Source organism: Xiphophorus hellerii, chromosome 24 (assembly GCF_003331165.1).
Source record: "Xiphophorus hellerii strain 12219 chromosome 24, Xiphophorus_hellerii-4.1, whole genome shotgun sequence".
Taxonomy (NCBI): Eukaryota; Metazoa; Chordata; class Actinopteri; order Cyprinodontiformes; family Poeciliidae; genus Xiphophorus; species Xiphophorus hellerii.
Window position 1 is genome coordinate 1,656,435 of NC_045695.1, and position 21,824 is coordinate 1,678,258.

The following is a 21,824-nucleotide window of genomic DNA, read 5'->3' on the forward strand; positions in this document are numbered from 1 at the left end:
CCAGGCCGATTTACCCCGCTTTAACAAATGCCTGCTAATTACAGAGGCTGGCCAGCACAGTGGTGTCAATAACTTCCTGTTTGTCATTCAGTTCCACATTAGAACAAGCCCCCGCGGAACAGGGTGGGCGGCAGGAACAACCTTGAAAAGGCAGATGCACATAAAACAAGAGCAGTGCCATTAAATTGTCATAGCCTCTAACAGATCGGCATCTGATGGTTGCTGCAGGCATCTGTGGGCTCAAACAAAACTATTCTCTAGCTTTCCATCAAACAAACAGGCAAACTGACTGCTTGTGCCCATTTCTTTGGTTGGAGTGCATCAGTAGAGTCACATGCTAAGAGAGACGGAGAGGATAAGGACGTCTACTCAGCCTAATTCAGTCCAACAAAGAAGAAGACATAAGACCAGGCACAGTTAGCTCTCATTTACTAAAACGTCAAACATTTAATTTCACCAACATGTAGCTTGTGAATGAAAATAACAGACATGGTTTAAGTTTATTTGTATAGCACAAGGCAGTTCAAAGTGCTTTACATAATAAAAACAAAAAACACAAAGTCATAAAATCAACATACCAATCAAAATTACATTTTGTTGAGTGTTGTCATCAAAATCAGAAATACACGTCAAATATTACATTCAAAGTTCCATTTATGATCTTTCAAAAGCGACTCTAAACAGGTGGGTTTTTAGTCCTCTGTGTTTCGGCAGGTTTGTGGTTTTCTGGAATGTCATTCCAGATTTGTGGTGCATAGAAGCTGAAAGCTGCTTCTCCACGTTTGGTTCTGGTTCTGAGATGCAGAGAAGACCAGAACCAGAAGACCTGAGAGGTCTGGTAGGTTGATACAACAACAGATCTTTACTGTATTGTGGTGCTGAGCCGTTCAGTGATTTATAAACTAACAGTCTTTTAAAGTCTATTTAAATCCACCCTGAATATCACTAAATTGCATCCTTATTACATTATTTTCTGAGTGCTACATAAAAACCTAAATCTTTTGAAAACGTCCATTTATACATCAGTGTTTTTATTTTTATTACTTTCTTAGATTTAGGCATTCAGTTGATTCTAAATCTCTTTAGTCAGAAACTGCACTTTCTACCTTCGTTTTTTAACTCCTGAGCTAAAGCTGGACGTGATTCAATGTGAATATTGTTCAAACCAGTTTCACATTTGTGCTAATTATACAGCCTTACATGAGCTGCGTTTATTTGGATCAGAAGGACCAACTTTGGGTAATTGTGCATTGTCTACCAAAGGAAAATTGGTCTGAATGCAATTAGAGTAAATTAGAGCCTCTTTCAGAGGAGTAGTTTGGATTTGACCTCAATAAATCAAGTTCTTCCATCCCTGGTACGACGAGGTTCAAAACCAGAGAAGCTGAAAGCATGCAAACTGACATGAATTTACAGATGTTTGTTACAGGCTGGTTTGGTGTTTTATTATGAGTCCTGGGTGGGCTCAGGTTGCCATGCTCCAGTCCCGTCATTGAGGAGTCCATTTAAAGGAAAATAAAACGTTGTGCTTTAAATGCTTTCCTCGTTGTCTCTCCCACACTGTCTCTGTGCCTCTCACTCTCTGAACTCTCTCAGCTCTGCAGAGCTGCCTCGGTGACTGTGCACTGAGTTGGTCTTGGACATTTATCATTGCCACCCGGGCCGGGGGGATAATATATTCCTCCAGTGGCTGCGTATGTTGCACACATTACTCATCTTTATATGGGAGAGAGGGGTGGAGAGAGGGAGTGGATGGTGTTTGAGGTGGGCTGGGAGCTTGTTCAAGGGGAACCAACTGAGTTTTCTATTGCTTTCAGCATTTTCTGCTGTTAGCAGGACAAATAAAACTGGCTGTTAATGGAATCTATGTAAAGTGCTTCGCTGCAGGCTTGTCTGCCCTCACCACTACCAGTGCTGTTACAGCTGACACTGACCTTCTTCCTGCTCAATATGGTTTTACTGACAGCTGACAGTACATGTACAGATAGCCATCATTTGGCCAAGAGCTAAGACTTCATATCTTAAGAAGAGAAGAATGAAGAAAAGAGAACATCTTCATAAAGAACTAAGTGAAAATCTGTGGATGTGAGTAATTCCACCATTACAGTTTTAATTGTGCTTGCCTTGAGAAGGTATAAATCCAAACTGAATTGTTGGTAAATCCAGGACAAAGATGTAGGGCTCGTCTGCAGTGCTGTGTGGTTTCTCTGCAGAGGTATAGGTGGGACCACAGGGGAGCTACACGAGTAATTCATTGCCACTGCAGATGTAAAATGCATTGATCTGCCGTGCTTTCCTGAAAACACAGCCAAGGCCTGCTGGGGTGAGTGTGCTGGTTGAGTGTGTGATTTAAGTAGGCCAACATGAAACAGGTAATTATAAATATGTATGTCTAACACTGAAAGGGACTAAGAAGGACAGCAAATAGACCCTCACAGGAAAAACTAAAAATCAAGAACACTGCGTCATAACATGTTTCTAAAAAAACAATAACTCAAAATGGAATCTTAACTGTGTGACTCTATTAAACCAAGACTCTAGTGTCAGCCATTTAGATTATACTGTGTGTCCGTGTGTGTGTTCTCTAATTATTGTGTTTGTGTTGAGTGGTTGTATGTGAGCTAGTTTGTCACCTGGAGGTGCACAGTTGTTAGAGTGGTGTAAAAGGTGAAAGGCCTGTAACACACAGGACGGGTGGGCTCGACCCGGGAAGGACACAGCAACCCCAGGCAGACAGACACGAGGCACCACCCCAGGGCAGTCGTCAGCTGCTTGCCAAGCACAGCAGCAGCGTCCAGCATGGAAAGAGATGCAGGGGGAGATGTGAGGCGCCTGGCCCCCCTGACCCATGTCAGGACTCTGCCACCATAGCAACCCAGAGCCTCCATTAATCCCTGGCAGCAAGACCAACCAATGTCTATGGTGATGTGAAATGTTGCAATGAATGCAGTGTATTTCTAGGGTGCATTGATATTAGGGTTGTTGCTGAGGTGAGTGAGACTTCACTGATTAATGACAGAAAAGTCTCCCCACCCCAAGACTCTAAGTGATGGGTGTTCACTGTATGGTGCTACAATCATCTACTGTTAATGCTGCACATCAACACCCAAATGCAGTGCAGTATTGGATATGTTAGGGAGGATGTGGTGGTTCACTCCACTGAGACCAGTCATTCCTCAGAAATCCCCAAACATGCCAGGTAGTCCACAAAGACCAAATTGAGATTACAAAACTCAAAACTGCAACTCTTGTACGAGGCAACGACCTGTTGAACATTAAAATGAGCAAACACCTGGTGGAACTGCTCACCTGCTGAGCTCATTACAGGAGCAATGTCTCAGTGAAACGCCACTAGAAAAAAATACATTGTTAAATGGTTAAAGAGGAGTTTCAGAAAGAGCAGGAGGCTTAAAGAGACAGAGGTCCAATTTTAGTTATGAACTCAAATTTATTTTAAGCCATATTTGATATATACAGCATTTTTTTAACAACTAAAGGTAGCATAGTTAATTGGTTGTGCTGTACAATGGCACACAGGCTGACTTGGTGGTCATGCTAACAGAGCCATATGTAAAAAGACACTAACTGCTCATCAGCTCTCAGCATAAGTCTCATCTGAACATCTCTAACATGATTTCACTTCTTAACGCAGTAAAGATTTTATCTTTACAGCTCATGCTTAGACTCAGCAACATGTGAAGATTCTCTTTTAAAGCAACATCCATAAAAACTGATTGAATGCTCATAATGATGGGACTCAGAAATGTCACTGCATTTTCTGGCACTTGCATCTTTCCCCCTGGAAAACAAATGATGGCCTTTAACTAAGACATCTCCGTGGTTTTTTCCCTCCTCCAGTCATCTGTCAGTCCCCACTGATTACCCAACGCAGCGCGGAAAAATGCTGCACTGTTTGGTTATTATCAATCAGGCAAAAGAGGTGTTAATAGACGGGAAAAGACATGGCAGACATTTGTCGGAGTGACTGATGAACAAATTGCTTCTGTCAAAACAGCATGGGTTGGTCCTCAAGCTGCAGGCGGGAGGATGTAAAAAAAAAGAGGGAATCTAAAATTTAAAAATGTAATTCATCAGGGGACAAAAATGTTTTTAAATTCAAATCAGGTGGTGATAACTGATTAAAAAGGAAAGGCTGGGATCAATTTGGTTTAAATGTACTGTGGTGTTTTAGAAACATCTAATTTACATTTTGAAACCAGATATTTATATTTACTGTAGAAAAAGGGACAGAACTCTGCTTTTCCAACTGTCTGATATTAAATCAGGCTAAAGTTTTCCAGTAAACAAACAAGGAAGAAACGATCAAATAGATGAACAAACGTCTGTGTGAACAAACTTACATATGTACAAAACAACTGACAAAAGGAATAAAGCAAGGAATGAAAGAAGTCAACCAATGAATAAATTGTGGAAGGAATTAAATAAATACATGGAGGGATGAAGGAAACAAAAAAGGAATAAAGAATAAGACAGTTTAAAAGGAAAGCAAGATGATAGGAAACAAGGGAGATTAAAGACAAAGAAGGCAAGAAATAAAGGATAGAAGGAAAGACATTGAAAGAAAGAAGAAATGGCAAGAAAAGAAGGACAGAAGCAAAGACACATTTCAGGAAAGAAGATAACTGTTTCGGTTTTATCTCAATTTCTATTTTTGAACCAATGTTCATGTAACAAGGCGGCCTTTTGCGGTTGGATTTTACAGTGAGGATGAAAACCTTGAGGCAGAGTCAGGTGGAAACAGCAGTGGTTTATTCTTCACACAAAATCAACAATAATTTCACAGGTGAAACTGCAGCCTTAAATAGTCCCAGCTGTGACAGACCAAACCACATTTAATTCACAGGGGAATCTCAATTCATCAATATCCACCTATTTCTATAAAATACCTTTTACTAAATACAAACATTTCCATTTACTTTTTATAAATATTTTATGTTTTATCATTACACCATAATGAAACACCACAAAACCCATAAACAATTCCCCCCCCACACTTTTCAATGGCCTCTCCCAGAAACTATAAATGGTGTCTGGACCCCCAGGGCAGTATTTGTCCAAACACCCTGGAGAGGACACAGAAAAGACAGGTGAGTCACTCTACATTAGCACTCCACACCCAACAGATTATGCACAAACATGTTCTCAGTTTTACCCACCAGTAGCTCATTGCTCTGAGTAACAATTATCCTCCCTTCACAGACAACCAGCTCACTCGTCAATGAGGAGCAGCTGTGCAGAGCCCAGCACAAAAGGCTACATGCTAATCTCTAAAAATACTCAATAAATACAATTAAAACTTCTTGTGTACAAATTGTTATTGATGTGCAAATGTATGCTTAAAGTGCAGTGCTAAATAAAGTGCTTGTTAATAAAGTGCAAAAAGTACTTTTAAAAGTGCTATACAGTGATTTAAGTAAAATAGTCCCAGTAATGAAGATCTCTTCATTACAGTTCAAAAATAACAATTTCTGAACATTGGTTCAAAATGTTTTGTATCAAATTTATTAAATTGAGATAAAATTGTTTTATCTCAAATTTTATTTTTGAACCAATGTTCTTTCAACATAAGAAATAAAAACAGGAGTTCCCTCTAGTCCAGGGATGGGCAGTCCTGGTCCTGGAGGGCCGATGTCCTACAACTCTTAGATGTCTCCCTGTTCCAACACGCTAGAATCCAACAGCTGAATCACCTCCTCAGTGCAGTCAGGTTCTCCAGAGTCCTGCTAATGACCTCATTATTTGACTCAGGTATGTTGAAGTGGAGATGCATCTAGAAGCTGCAGGAGGCCAGCCCTCCAGGCCTGGAGTTGCCCACCCCTGCTCTAGTCTAATCGTTGGCACAGACACAGAAATATTAAAAATGCATGAAGCACATCTGACCCCAGAAAACACTAAACAAAAAATACCAAACTACAAAAAAAGAAACAAATAATTTAGGTCAATATACAGTGAACCCAGATGACTATGGAATTTATAAAGAACATAATTTTTATTAAAACCTATTGAGTTAAAGCCATCTAACCATGGAAACAGCTCTGAAGTGCTAATTAGCCAATATGCCAATAGAAGCTTCAGAAAAGTTCCTTTGTGTTTTACCACCTCTAAGTCGTCTGGCATCCAGCCCCACTGTGGGCTGAACTCTAGTTTATTTTCTGTACATGAGCTCTGGCAACAAAATGCTTATTAGTGAACTTTAGCACCCGATCACATCGAAGACCTGAAAAGTCAAAATGAGCAAGACAATTAACGGCCGTCAGTAATAAGGCTTCCCATTAGACATGACTAAGTGTGAGAGCTGTCATTTACTTTCAGTATACAAAAACATGTCATTGTGAGGTCCATCCATCCACCCATCCATCCACCAAAGCATCCATCATCTTCTCCTTATCCATCATTTGGTTGTAGAGGGAACATTTCCAACAGGATTCTGGGAGAGCCTAAGGTTTTCCCAGGTCCAAATGGATGTCACCTCCTTTAAGCATGTTCCTCTGTCTGTCATAATGTCCCATCATATAAGAGTTCAGCTTCTGTCCAATTGTCCCACTGGTGGGAGACAAGTGTGTCAAAAGAGAAAGTACTGAAAAATCTGTTTCCCATTGTCTTGTTGCCTCCTAATAGGATGTGTCAAAAAAAATGGAGGCATTGTGATTGGCCTTGCCCAACTTAATGGACTCTTCTTCAAGACTCATCTTCCTGATTCCAACAACAATAAAGAGGAAGCTCATTTTTCTACCTCATCATTTCGGTCATAATTCATATCAATTGACTATAGGTGATAGTTGGAATGTTGGCAGACAGAAAAGTCGAGTTTATCGAGTTCTGTGTTCACCATAACAGACTGGAGTAAAGTGTTTCTTGTGGCAGATGAATGGTGGCCTGCATGAACCTGCATGTCTTGGTGCATTCACTGGCTATATAAATTATTAATCTGGTCCTGATTCTGTTCATGCTTCTATCACAGTGTCAATACTCCAAGTAACTTTTTGCAACTCTTGCACATCCCATTGCTGCATGCTTTGCTCTAATCAGCATCTGTATTGACCAATCCACACTTCTAAATGTTATCAATAAGTATCACATCATGCTCATATAAGACCTATATCACTGCATCACTGTTGGAATAGGGCTGCCAGCTGTGGGGAAAGATGTGCACTTCTAACTGTGGGCTGGTTACTAAAAGACAGAAGGGAGTTTGTAAGTTGCACCAATAAAAAAAATACTGAAACATTGGTGGTCCAAAAACATGTAATTTACTTTGGGAAAGCTAAAAAAAATGCTGAAAATGTCATATATGTACTGATCAGTTGTATGAGAGGCTGAAAATATCTGATTTTTTTCTTTTTGCTTTTTTCTTGTTTTCTTCTTCTTCTGAGTTCAGGTCTCATTGTGAATGTAACAGGTAATTATTCTAACTACCAATATATGTATCAGTCCTGATATTGAAAAATAAATCTACATCAAGTATCTGAGAAAATGTGTCCAATCCATGAGTGCAGATCTATTCTGTCTAATTCTATGCTTTGTGCATTTATTATTTATTTTACATTACATGCAGAATTCCTAATTCCACTTTCTGAACATTTTGAAAGGTTTATTGCCGTTTAATTTTTAACTTGTTTTTCCAAGACAGTCAGTTGAGTTTCTTTATTATTCAATTTACATTGGCTGTTATAATCCTTATTACATCTTAATAACATCTATAAACAAATAAACATCTAATTGCACTGACAGTTGTGTTTTTACGTTTGTTAGCTTGTGAAGATGTTCACAAGCTAACAAATGTTAGCTTGTGAACGTTTGTGCTGTAGAGTGCTGCTGCAGCAGTGTGCTGCTGTAGTGGCACAGAGTCATCAAGTAAATTTGTAATTCAGCACATTTCTGTCTGTGTTTAAAATAAGAAGCATTTTAACTCGGTTCAGTTCTGTTTTTTTGTTACGGCTGATGCTAACCCTCAGATATCTGTTTTGGTATCGGAAGCCAAAAAAGTGGATTTGTGGATTCTTAGTTTTAACCAGAAATGATTGCCGTCTCTTCAGAATATATCATGTGTGTCTTTTTGCTCCTGCCTTCATGATGCATGTTGCTGTATTCGATAAAAGGCAAACAGGAAAGAGCTTGTTTCAACAATGTGTCAGTCTATGGTTGGGATTGTGGACTGTTTGCATATTAAAGCTGCTCACTGTGAGATCAAGCTGCACAAACAGAGGCCAGTGTCACATAAACCAGCTGAGCATGAACGCTCAGGCTGGTCACACTGCAGGTCTCCTGCACGCAAATTAAACATGCAAACCTAAATAAATTAGACCATTAGCCCACAGAGTTAAATATGCACAACTCCAGTCATATCAAGTCAAATGTTTTATGCATGCTACCTACACACCATGAAGTGGTGGAGCTCTTCATAGCCTCTGAAGCTTCATTTACACTAAAGGAATGCTGTCTCATGCTAGAACGAGTGGAATTTGCATTGGACTGAAACTGCATGTTCCACATGACAGGCTATTAATGCAGTCCTCTGAAAAATAAAAATAAACCTGCATATTGTTATGCACAGAATGGACTGTGTAAAAGGTAAAAAGAAAATTAACAGCCATTATGCCTGGAGGAAGTATGAAGATAGAATATCAATGTGATTGAAGAAAAACCTACATAATGAACACGTCTGCCGTCTGCTTGCTTTATGTAACTTTGGGCTTTTATTTCTTAGGGTGGAATGTTTATACACATGTAGCTGCATTTCTATTGATCATATAATTGCACATGTTGACATTTCAAGAATATATTTGCTTGGAAACACACCAATTACATTTGTTGATAAAAAGTTTTGGCACTGTGGTTGTTTTTTTGGCCATACTGGAATTGGTTTACTTCAGAAAAACTGCAATGGAAACACTTTTTTTGCATCACACGAATCACATGATCAACAACCGGATTGAAGACAACAGAAAGTAGTTGGAGGATCGTTTTTTTAATGACTTGTCACGTCAACATGCTTATTCATGTCATTATTTCCATTCCATTTCTTATTAAATGGAAACTCTGCAACTCCATTTTTTCAACATTAGCAGCGTATTGACAAAGATTTGAAAATATTTGTAATGGAAATAAAGTCATAAAAGGAGAACTTCGCCCTGTTTTAGTGAGACAACATGTCTCATAACATACCAGTAAACCCATTAAGGATTGGCTGACAATTGAGAAAATCAAAGTTTTCGTCCAGTCAAAGCCCAGACCACAGATGTTTGGTGTTTTAGTAATATTGTAATGCTGGTGCAATAGAAGCAGCTGCAGGGAAGTAGTTGGTTTCAGTTTGAAACAAAATGGGTTTTTTTTTTTAAGTTACTGGTTAGTAACTTATCTAATTTTCTTCTCTTTTGTCTGTTCTGAATGTTGAACATGTCCAAACATGCTTAATTGTTTCAGTATTTCCTGCAAAACCTCAAATAAGATTAATTTTACGCTGCACAGTACATATTGGCGACTTTTTATTCACAGATTAATTAATTTGCTGATTTCCTGTGGAACATCACTTCATTATTGTGTAAACTCACCTACACTGCAAAAACACAGAAACTTACTAGGTATTTTTGGTCTAGTTTCAAATATCTTAGTAAACTCAAAATTAGACAAAACTAATTTTAACTTCTATGAAAGATATAGGAGTTTGTTTTAAGTCAGTAATTTCTTACTATTGATTAAAAAAAGGATCATTTAGAAGAGAAATATTCTGCCAGTGGAACTAAAGGAAACATAGAAAATTCCAGGTCATTACAAAATACATCAAATTTTTACCTCCATTATTTGTCCATAACTGTTGAGTTGATGAAACCTGAGACCTGGTTTCTACGTCGTCCTACTAATCTTTGAAAGATGAGGTACTGATCTGATGATTTGATATATTATAGCTAATGTTCCTGCATGCTTTTTAAAATCCATATATGCTCTCTAACAGGTTGCTTATGTGTGGAAAAATGTCAGGATATATAAAAGTGAAATCACCCTTGTTGAAACAGCTCATCAATAATTCTGAGACCACAAAAATGACTTCAGGTTTTCAATGCTAATCATAATCTGTACAATATGTCATCAAATAAACAAATCAGTTAGAAGGAAAACATTCACAAAAAAACTGCAAAAACACAGAAAGGTCCATCATTCTCCTTCCAATTCAATATAAAAATACTTCAATAATCCCAAAGGGAAATGGACAAAACTATTGTGACTCATATAATCCAAGTTTCTTCAAAAAGTTGGAAGTGTTGTTTACTGCAGGCCGGAAGGATCTCCTTTAGCAGTCTGTGTTACATTATTCTCAGGAAGCTCTTGATTGAAGACACGCTATTGTTTTATAACAATTTAATGAAAATGATTTTTAGAGTTGTCCATAATGTTATTCGTTTTATGAAGAATCTATTATTCACTAAAATGTTTAAATATTTAATCATTTGTACTCGCAGTGAGGATGAAAATTAAAATCCTTCTTCCTCACAAAAGGTTTTGGGCCAAAACTGACAAACCTTTGTAACTGTTCAAAATTTACAGGCTAAAGCAATTTTTTTACTTTTTGTATTAATACATTCATTTGTTTTTAATTTCAGTTGTACAGGATTAATACGAAAAATAAGCATTTTTACATCACAGAAACTTGTACTTTTGTGTACCATATACCAGATATTTATTTAACATTTATCTAATCAGAATGAATCAAAGAAGATTCCTAAATTTCACCATTAGACAAAGAAGTTTGACCAACAGAATCCACAACCTTCCTGAGCTGCTCCTCTGTTCCCCCTGACTCGGTGTTCTTCCAGGACTAAGTTGAAAGCAGCATGATTGCATCAAAGTGCTCCAAGTCACCAGATCACACACTTCAAATGGTGCATCCTTCATGTTCTTTTTTTCCCCTTCTGCGTCCCTGTGAAAGACCGAGTGAGAGACGGCAACATTCCACTTCGCTGTTTCTCTGCCTCGTTTTGACCCCAGCCTGAAATCATTTCCTCCTGCTTCTCCCTGAGTAAGACTCTCTGTCACAAAGCTGCCTTTCAGAGGCTCTCTGAGCGCCGCAGATCCTTAAAATGATGACAGGAGGACTGCAAGATCACAGTTCTGCTGCTTTCAACAATTCCAGGGGCAGAGGTACAATTGTACAAAGAGCTGCTTGAGGAAATTGGAACCTTTTCCATTAAGCTAAGTGGAAAAAGAACACAGAATTTTATTCTGTATAAAGTATTCAAACAAACAAAAAAAAACTCAAAGCAAATGAATCCTGTATTTCGATAATATTTCTTCATGGTCAGCCTTAAAACTCCATGTTTCTGTCCTGAATATTGAAATGTCTTTTGTTTGTCGTCATGTTTCCGCCCGGATAACGCAACTCTAAAAACAACCTTAGCAATGTTCTGTCTTAATGGATCACATTAAATGTCCATTACTCAGACTTGCTTCAGACATATAATGTTGCACTTAGACATTTACAACAAGGAGCTGGACATGGTTTACTGAAATGAGTGGTTACTCTGCCTGTAAAAATACACAGAACAAAGACTTTGATGCATTAACAAAAGTAATTACAGAGATCTTATGTAGCTATTTTGAGCCACAGGGCTCTTCAGGAACAGTTACAATAGTTAGTTGAAAGACCAAAATAAAGACATTAATGATAATAAATTATTTTGGCAATGCACTGATCAGGATGATTGTTGTTCCAGATGAATGCTGCATTCATCCGGATGGTTTATAACCAGTATCTTTTATGATACTGGTTATAAACCATCCATCCATTAGCTATGCCATGTCACCCAGCACACTGAAATGATCTGATATTACTAAGAAAAGGTAGTTTTTTTTAAACTACTTTACTGTAAAACAGAAACCGTTCCTGACAACAGGCTCCTATGTGTGAATGGAACTACCCATTATAACCAGCTGCTGTTTCACCCTCTGCAGAGTTTGAATATTTTGTAACAGCCTCTTTATGTACGACATTTAAGTTTAGCCCTAGAATTAATTCTACCTAGGGACCACGTGCCATTTTTAAAAATTGCAGAATTTGTCTGTTGCTAATCCCATGCAAATTGGCCATGTCAGTAATTTGTTAAATTAAAAATTCCCCTGGAACACTGAGAAAACACGAAATCTTACCAATTATTTTTGGTTTAGTTTCTAGTTCAAATACTTTAGTACACTTAAAATAAAACAAAACAACTTATAAGTAACTTTCCGTTAAGATATAGGAGTTTGTTTTTAGTAAATAATTCCTTAATGATGAAAAAGTATTAATTCCACTGGCAGATTATTGAACTTATAACATGGGAAAAGATTATTATTATAAGTGAAATAACCTGCCAGTGGAAGTAGTACTGTATTTGTCTGTGCATTGGGATTAGAGCAACTTGGAAAATTATATATATATATTTATTTTTTTATTGTATAGCATGAATATTGTGTATTCATGCTAGGAAGTAAAGCTAGCACCATTTTAACTCAGTTGCATTGATCTCAGCGGCCCAGCTTGTTCCTTTCATATTCATAGAGCTCAGAAGTTGCAGTAGGGGAGCATTTCAGGGACGCTTTAAATCTTTTATGGCTGATGTGGCTCTGAATGGAAGGAACATCTGCTACACACCTCCGTTAAGACGAGATTGTCCATTTGTGTAAATATATTTTGAACACCATGAACATTATCAGAACAACTGGCGAGTCTGGTTATTCTTATCAAGCTGGAGGAAATCTGAGGTTCTGAGATCTCCACTGAAAAGCTACAACACTTTAGCAGCTGCAGAGGAAAAGAAAAAAGTCATTGATGCAGCGCAAGTTTCCACTAACATCTCTCTGAAACAGCGTGTACAGTAGAATGATGGATGAACAGTAGATTATTGCTGCTGGTTATTATGTGAAAGCAACAACTGGATAAAATATATATTGTGCTGCACTGAACTTATGTGACTTTAAAGTCATGTAAACAGAGTTTAGTTTAGAAAAAATACACAATGAGGAGGATAAGTAGACAATCTGCCAATTTTACTGTTTAAAATGTTAATGACTTATTATGAGAATATACATAAAAACTAGATTTGTTGGTATGATATGTATCAATATACTTTGGTCCAATACATCAAAGATGTAGATGAAACCAAAATATACCCATACTCTAAAAAAGACATAGCCAATTACCCCAGTGTTCCACTTTCATCGATTCAGACAATCATATGTTAGCAAAACTAGCAACTGTCATAATGCAGTTCTGATGCACTCTGTGTCCCAGAGAAGAACGACTTTTACCGGAAAATGTGTGAATCAACCTCCAGCTTACCAATAAGGACTGGTACTGACACTCAGTGAGGAAGAGGCCAAATCAGTAAAGTGTTTTCAGGTCAAATCAGATTAGGACTGGCTGAGAAGCCTTGAAACTGATCAAGTTCCACCAGTTCTCTCAGGAGTAATAAAGAAATGCTTGACTGGTTGTGTCAGAAAGAAATGTGCAATTTATTGGAGCAACAGAATAAGACTAAATAAATCCTTTTATCTTCTTAGTTCAATCTGTTTCATAACTGTGAGAATGTTAAATAAAATGAGAATAGAATCACAATGTCAGTTTATACCTTAGTTGATATTCATCAAGCTAAGTAAACACTCATTTACATTCTTCTGGAATGAAAAGAAGATTTCAATGGATGATTCTTCATTACAACAGTCAACACTAAAGTAGAGCTTTTTGCATCTCAGGCAAAACGTTGCCATGGTGTCCCAAAAGACAAAGTCCTGTCAATCACAACACCTCCAAAGAGCGTTACGACACCGCTTTGTTTTTACAGTTAGTCACGTTAGAATCAAAATAATTTCATGTGACAGGTCAATGCAACACAGAGCATTACTGTGAGCAGAGTATCTACTGAGGATGTTTATGTAAGTGTGAAAAAGTAAAGAATGAGGAAAATAATTTTTCCTTTCTGACTTTCTGAACAATAGCTGCGATTCTATTGACCATAATTGAATTCCGAAAATACATTTTCTTAATGGAAACACGGAAACTTTGAAATGACTCCTATTTTTCAATAAAAAAGTTTTTGCACTAAGATGAGGTGAGTTTTTGTTTGCAAAACTGCAATGGAAACTTTTTTTTTTTCCCCGCATCACACAAGTCATGTGATCAACAACAGAATATTACTACTGGTGGAAAATATGGCAAAGATAACAGGAAGTGGCAGGAGGAAGATGGCATGGCAGGTTTTTGAATGACTTATTGTGTGAATAAACATATTCATGTGTGTTTTTAATTGTTTCTCATTTAATGGAAACACTGTAATTGCAAAACTGCATTTGTAATGGAAAGACAGCTACTGCTACCAACTGAACCATCCTTCACTACAGATATACCTGCTAAGTAGCTAATGAGCACAAGCTGAGTGTTTTCAGCCTCAACAGCTTTTCTTCCAGGATCCACCGCTGTACATGAAATGCGAATGTTTATTTAGGAGTTTGAGAATGTTGGAGCTAAAACACAGATGCAGTCCACACTTTTCAGATTTTCATTTGAAAAACAGAGAAAGATTTTTTGAAAAAAAAAAAAAAAAAACTAAAACATGTTTATATTCCTCTTTACTATTTTTCGTCTCTGTACCACATTGTATCAGTCTATAAAATAAAATCTCAATAACATACACTAAACATACTGTAGATGCTGATCAGGAGTTATGGTGGTCAGGAGTTACAGTACTGTGGAGTACTGTACTGTACTTTAGTACTCCACAGTACTAAAGTACAGGTAGTACTGTGGAGTTTTTCTGTTCTGTTTTCATTTTCCCAACAAACTGGAATTAAACAGGCCTCATCTTAAACCTGCTTGCTGCCAGAAATGGACTTCCACTTGGATCTCCTCTGCTTGTTGTCTCAGTGCCAAAAACATGGAGCTTCGCTATTAAAGATGCAAATAAACAGGACTGTAATCTTTATTTGAACAGCAGAGCACTGAGGAGGAAAATGGAAACAATGTGAGGACTCTCTTTAATTTTAAAAATGGTGATTAGACGGCTGAGATATTGTCTTTGTCTTGAAGAAAAGAAACATTTTCAATCTGATTAATTCACCCTGCAGCTGGTTTATCAACATTACTGCATTAACACCACAGGTTCTCACAAACTCTCCATATTAGCCTTTCTTTCATACTTTGTCTCCACAACTTGTAAGCACTCAACTAGCTAATCAGCAGAAAACATGGACACCACGGCAAGGAACCTAAAATATGACAACAGAGCATGCTCAGTACAGACCATGGAGGATTTGCTCTTGAAGTTCAAACCAGATGACAAAATTAGGCATCACTTAATCTGTCAGCAGCACAGGTGTGGAAAAACAGGAAACCTCTCCCTGATTCTCAGCCGGATGGATATTTTGACATTACACTGGATTTCTGAAAAGGCCAACTCAGGAGATATTAAGTTGACAGGCAGTGAGAAGAGCTCTAAGCAGGCCAGACATGTCGCTCCCACACTGAAGACACACATTATTAGGACTCTTTCATATCGCTGTCTGCAGAGATGAAGACTGAAAGATGGAGTAAAATATAAAGTGGTGGTCAGTGATAGTTGGAACCGGATATTTACATACAATGTGTAACAGACACATAATCTTTTCTTTCTCATTCTCTGATAATACTGCAGATTATAGTTTTAGTTAACTCTGTACAACAATCATAACGTTTGTTTCTTTCCTCATGATGTCATCTATTTAGTGAAGAGTCCTATTCCTGCAGCCAAACAGAACCACAGCACAATACTGCCACCTCCTGGCTTTACAGTTAGTAAAGTCAGCTAGTTAGTCTCAGGCTAACTAGCTTCTTCCTTTAACCTCCATTTGTAATAACGGTCATCATGACCAAACACTTCACGTCTTATATTTTCAAACTGTGATCTGGTTTTTATGTTGCTTCTGGTGAAATGTCTTCTTCCTCTCTGCGTGGCTTTTCAGCCCATGTCGGTGCAGCATTTGTTTTACCAGGGAAACCAAATCTTCACAGGATCTGTTTGTACTATGATTATTTGTATAGTACATCTACTTGACTTGTTCTTTGCTTGACTCACACATTTCTGAAACCCATCCATCTCTGGGACACAGATTCTGTCTCCTTTTTGAGCATTATAATGACTGGACATTCATAGGCTTTTTTACTTTCATATTGAACAAATGAAAGTGGAACTTTCAGATATCTAAAATTTGGACCTGAGAATAAACCAGGCTTGTGGAGGCTTACATTCTCCTCCCAATATATTGACTGATTCCCTTGGATTTTTTTATGACACAAGAAAAGACAGCAGAGCAAACATGTCTGTTTTAATAAATGGCTTAGAAGTATAGTAATCTTGAACTCTCTTTTCTCTCATTATTCTGGCAGCAACAACAACAAAGTTTAGTCTGATGAAATCGTAATAAATAATGTTACATTTCCTACATGTTCATATCCAGTTTCAACTTTATTTACCAATCTAAAGAGATGACAGAGCTGTCCATTAGGGCCCTGTGAAAACAGGAAGCCATTACAGTTAGACTCCATAGGTACACTTCACCTCCAAGCAAGCAGACTCTCTGTGTTCTCCATTCCATTAAAAACAGCTCAGAGACACTGAGCTTTCTGGACTAATGTACTGTGTCATATGTCACAATATCTGTAATGTCTCTGCTGATGAAAACCTTTTTAAACCCTGCTGGATTAATGGGTTGAGTCAGAGCGGATGTCTTCTAGAGCAGTCTGCAGTAGAAGTAGCTCTTATTTAACTATAACCAGGACTATTCTGACTTGGAAACAAACAAGAAATCCTACAATAAAGCAAAAACAAAATGAAAAACAACATGTCACAAGGAGGCATTACTTATTTAGATATATAGCAACTGGACACTTTTTTAAGTCAATAACTCGTCCTACATGGGTTTAAAAATGAGAAATTTTGTTGCATTTTTATTAATGAAGTAGTCAAATAATGGACACAGGATTCTTCATTAACTCATAATATAGTCAATAATTAAGCGGTGAGCCTTGGTAGTTCACTATTATATATGTATAGTCCATGGTGATGGTAAAATTAACCTCATCAACTGCCTGATGGAACAGTGGGGAGAACTGCTGCCTGGCAGCAAAATGATCCAGGGTTCAAATCCCAGTCTGGAGTCTTTCTGCAAACCAAACCTGTTATTTTATTATTTACCTTCCAATGAGGAAAGAAGACAGTGACAGACAGCAGCAGACAGACAGACAGTCTGGCAGCCTCAGTGTCTACACGGATTTCCAGTCAACACTTTTTCCAAGGTGCATTTATATACTAATCGTATTAAGCTTAGTAAGATGCATTAAAATATGTTTCTAATCATTAACCATGAAGAAAATGTCATCATGTAGACTATCGTACGAAAAAAATGGTACACATCTAGATTTTGGAATGCTTTTAAGTTTGCTCTGGTGTTCGGGGAAAAATCATTTAAGAAATATTGGTTTAAATGTGGCATTAATTCAGACAAAGTCTGCAATTTGATCACATCAGCTACACGTCAGAAGGGAGAAGGTATGGGACGGCTTTGTAAGCTAGCTAGTTCCAACTTTTACAAATACTATGAGTCCCAACAGGTCTGACACTTCCACAGACAAATTTGCTCGACTTGAACAAGTAGACGCCACGGATAGATTGGAAAAAACAACTGGGGAAAGCGATCACAATTCAATGCTCCCATCAATCACTTCCACCGTCCGTCATGGGGCCTCAATAGTTGCAGGTGACATAGTTGCAAAGTTGAGGCAATCTATGAACATTTTGAATGTTTCCCAGAGAAAATTATTCACTGAAGTGTCTGCAACGAGTTCACATATCATACCTATCATAGTATAACGGCATATCAAAGCTGGGCCTGGGAACTTTCCAGTCACTAAGTTTATTTAGAGCCCATCTGTTCACCAACCACAACTTGGCTGAAAGTGGGTCATAGAAAGCTGTGCAGCACAGGGCAGCTCAGAATGAGAAGAAAAAGAAGGTGAAATGAAGGTGGTGCATTTCACCTTCAGTCAAGTACAGACTGAAGTGACATCTAGAGCCTTAGAGTTCTGCAAAAATAAATCAAAAAACTAACAAAAACCTGAAAACTCAGGAAATCTTTATTTAGTAGGAAACAACCTGCATATAATTTTACATTTGTCAAAGGGAGCTCATATAGACAGAGATTGTTTAATGCTAAATAAATAATGAGACTGTAATGTATTATGTTTAACTTCTTTTATGAATGTGGTTGTATTTAGTAGTTTTTCCACATTTTAAGAGTTGTTAAACATTTTTATTAAAGCTCAATGTATTAAATCTTTTAATTAAAAAAGAGGTTGTGTTTACTCTTTGGAGTCACTCTGCTTGCAGGGGGCACTGATTTGTTGTATTAAGTCTCTACTTGAGCAAACAACTTTAATTCCTTTTTTTTACTTTGTGTTTATTTCAGAAATACAGAGTCATTTGAGAAAAGCTCCCTGCTGTGCACCAGTGTGGGATTGTGAGATTATCCTTTTCCTGCACTTATTAATCTGCCATGTACTGAAGAGCTTAGAATAAATTTAGCACAGAGCTGTCAACGATCTCGGCCAGAAACGCACGTTAATACGCCTTTCTGCGTGTCCACTTGCCATCCATAGTTTCTGTCCATTTCCTAAAAATGCTCTGCCAACCTCTCCGTCCTGACCCAAGCAGCTCAAGGATCAACAGGCCGTGTTTTTTTTTTTTTCTAATACTCATACTGAGCCCATTTAGTGGAGCATAATGAAGGCAGATAAGAAACCTGAATTAGTAAAGGGTCTGCCAGTGTACTTTACTTCAGTGTTAACAAGAGGGAGTAGAAAATAGAAATCCTCATACATCACTCATAGGGTTAAAGCACTCTTAATATTCCCAAAGAAAAAACACATTAACTATCATTGTGAGTTTTGTCTCAATTAGACAATAGTGTTCAACCTCATCTCACTGAAATAAAGCAGAACATGTTTATTTCAGTAAATATATATTTCTACAGCAGTTATAGACAAACTGTGCAACCTAAGTAATCCAAATATATAAACAGATGAACAGAACTAAGCCAATAGATTAAATCTTGTGTAATGTAGTGAAATGTCAAAGCAAATCTGTGTTTAATACTAAAAACATTACAATAATCTCTTAATATTTAGAAAACAATCTCTTATTGCGATTCATTGGAAATGTAAAACCTTACTGCATTATTCGTAGTAAACATCCAGATGGTGCTGGTTAGTGCTGGTGGCACCATACTGGGTGGATGGTGCCACCCAGTATCAACATGAATGAAAGGAATTATTTGAACTGAACATAATTTAGATTTAATCTGTTTGCTTTTCTAGAAGAGCTCCCTGGAGAATGTTCCAATAAAATCTAACCACAACCTCCTTTCATGAAAAACCAGCCGTGACCAGATGTACTTCACAGGATTTCTGACGGACGAGTGAAAAGACTAATCAGAAGAGGCTTCCAAGAACTAATAACCTCCCACAGAGAGCCACAGGGTCCATGTACACTAACTGCACAACACTCTACTGATTAAGAAAAAAAGGAATGCTAAAGTTAAGAAAATTATGAAAATTCAATAAATAACTAGAAGAATACTGCAAGGTCTTCACAGTAACAGTGAAGTTTGATGGTGAGACGATGATGATGTGAGGCCATTAAAGGTCGGATGAATGGAAGGTTTTAGTGATAAATCTGAAAATACCATCGCTGTGAATTGTTCTGAATCAGAATGATCCCAAACACTTTCTGCACAAAGGAAATGCCTCGAACTGTCATATCCAACAAAGACTTCAGTATTAAAGCATTAAATTAATTTCAGCAACTGTGCTTAATGCATATTCTCTGTGCCATTCCACTTTCATAAACATGATTAATGGACCCATTTCTTAGTGTTTCTTTCTGTGAAGAAACACTGGGGTGTTACTGAAATTCTGTGAATTTTACATCAAATTAGAATGCTTGTTATGGTGAAACTGGTTCAGTGCCTTTTTTTTCTACCAGAAACACAATCTAAATCTCTATGATGTCACAGCAAGCACACAAAATATTTTGGGGTGGCTCCATAGAACAAAACTGCAATTAACCATTTAAATCAATTAAACAGCTACAGCTGATCCAGAATGCTGCTGCTCGCGTTCTCACTAAAACCAGGAAGATAGAGCACATAACACCAGTTTTAAAGTCCCTCCACTGGCTCCCTGTAGCTCAAAGAATAGACTTTAAAATACTGTTGTTAGTTTACAAATCACTGAATGGCTTAGCAACACAATACATTAAAGATCTGCTGTTGGTGTATCAACCTTCCAGACCTCTCAGGTCTTCCGGTTCTGGTCTGTTCTGCATCCCCAGAACCAGAACCAAATGAGGAGAAGCAGCTTTCAGCATCTATGCACCACAAATTTGGAACAAACTTCCAGAAAACTGTAAAACAGCTGAAACACTGACTTCCTTTAAATCTAGACTAAAAACCCACCTGTTTAGGATTGTATTTGAAACGTAATAAATTACCAATTTATTGATGGAACTTGACTTAATGTCGTGTTTTGATTATTGATTCTATGTTGCATTGTGTTTCTGTGTTTGATTTGATGTAAAGCACTTTGAAATGCCTTGCTGCTGAAATGTGCTATACAAATAAAATTTGATTGATTGATTAATTTACTAATATGCACATGACTGAGAAGAATTATGACCCAAAACAATTAGATTTTTCTATTTGAGGCAGAAAAGCATTGTCTAAGACTTGGATATGCTAATCCTCCAACTGGCTGCTTCACACTCAGCTGCAAACTGCTCCATATGTGCTGGCAAGCCATTAAATTTAACATCAAGCTATCAAACATAGGAGGCCGATAAAGAAAATGTTTGAACAGCACTTTCATTGATTTGTTTATTGGTACAATCTATTGGATTCTTCTAAACGGCTAATCAGAAGCCAAATTAACTCACCTTTGGTCTTCTCTCTAGAGACCTGTTCATAATGAGACTGCAGTTGTTTAAACATGTATAACAACATGTAGACTTTGACTCTGACCAAATCAGATTTTTATCTTTTGGTAAATAAAGACAAGATAAATCAAGATCAGTTGACACAAAAGTGTTTGAAATTGATTTTTTCCTAATGCTTAAATGAACATTATTTACCAGTAACAGTGTCACTGTCCAGAGTAAAGCTGGTTTTACATGACCAAGAACTGGGAAGATGTTGCTACTCTAAATTACACACCTGTGTTCGACTGAATGCTACAGCTGCCCACAAGGAAGTCAAATCTGCTCATCTATTTTAATGAGTGCAGTATATTTGGAGGTATCGGGGTCAAGGCTTTGAAAATAATCTATGTCTTACAACCTGTGACCCATGATGGTGCTCCATCATGGAGCTAATTTGCCGACAGTGTTAGTCGTGGCTGAACTAAAAAAGCAGAAGAGATCCATCCAACTATTTACTTATCATCCCAAACAAAAAGTAAAACAGATCAAATGTTTTCCAACAGGGAAATGATACCCGACACACACCCAGACTGGTTTTGGAACAAATAATGCAGACTAAAGTTAAGCTTCTTGAATTTCTCCAACCTTAACCTTGTCTTTGCCCTTTCTAAAAGGTTGTGGATAACTACAGATAGCTGCATGTAGCTTACTGCGGAACAGCAAATCAAATACTACTGGGCATGTATTCTTAGATATAAGCCTGTAAGTATAATGTATAATTTTTCTGGGCTGTGAAAATGTACATTTGACTTCTGCCACAGATTGTTTTAT

At 37.5% G+C, this 21,824-nt stretch overlaps 1 protein-coding gene across 1 annotated transcript in view; it reads right to left on the minus strand.

The window, feature by feature from the left end:
- nlgn4xa (neuroligin 4 X-linked a) overlaps positions 1-21,824 on the minus strand; it is a 123,881-nt gene that overhangs the window by 89,055 nt on the left and 13,002 nt on the right. The gene's annotated exons all lie outside the window — the stretch shown is intronic.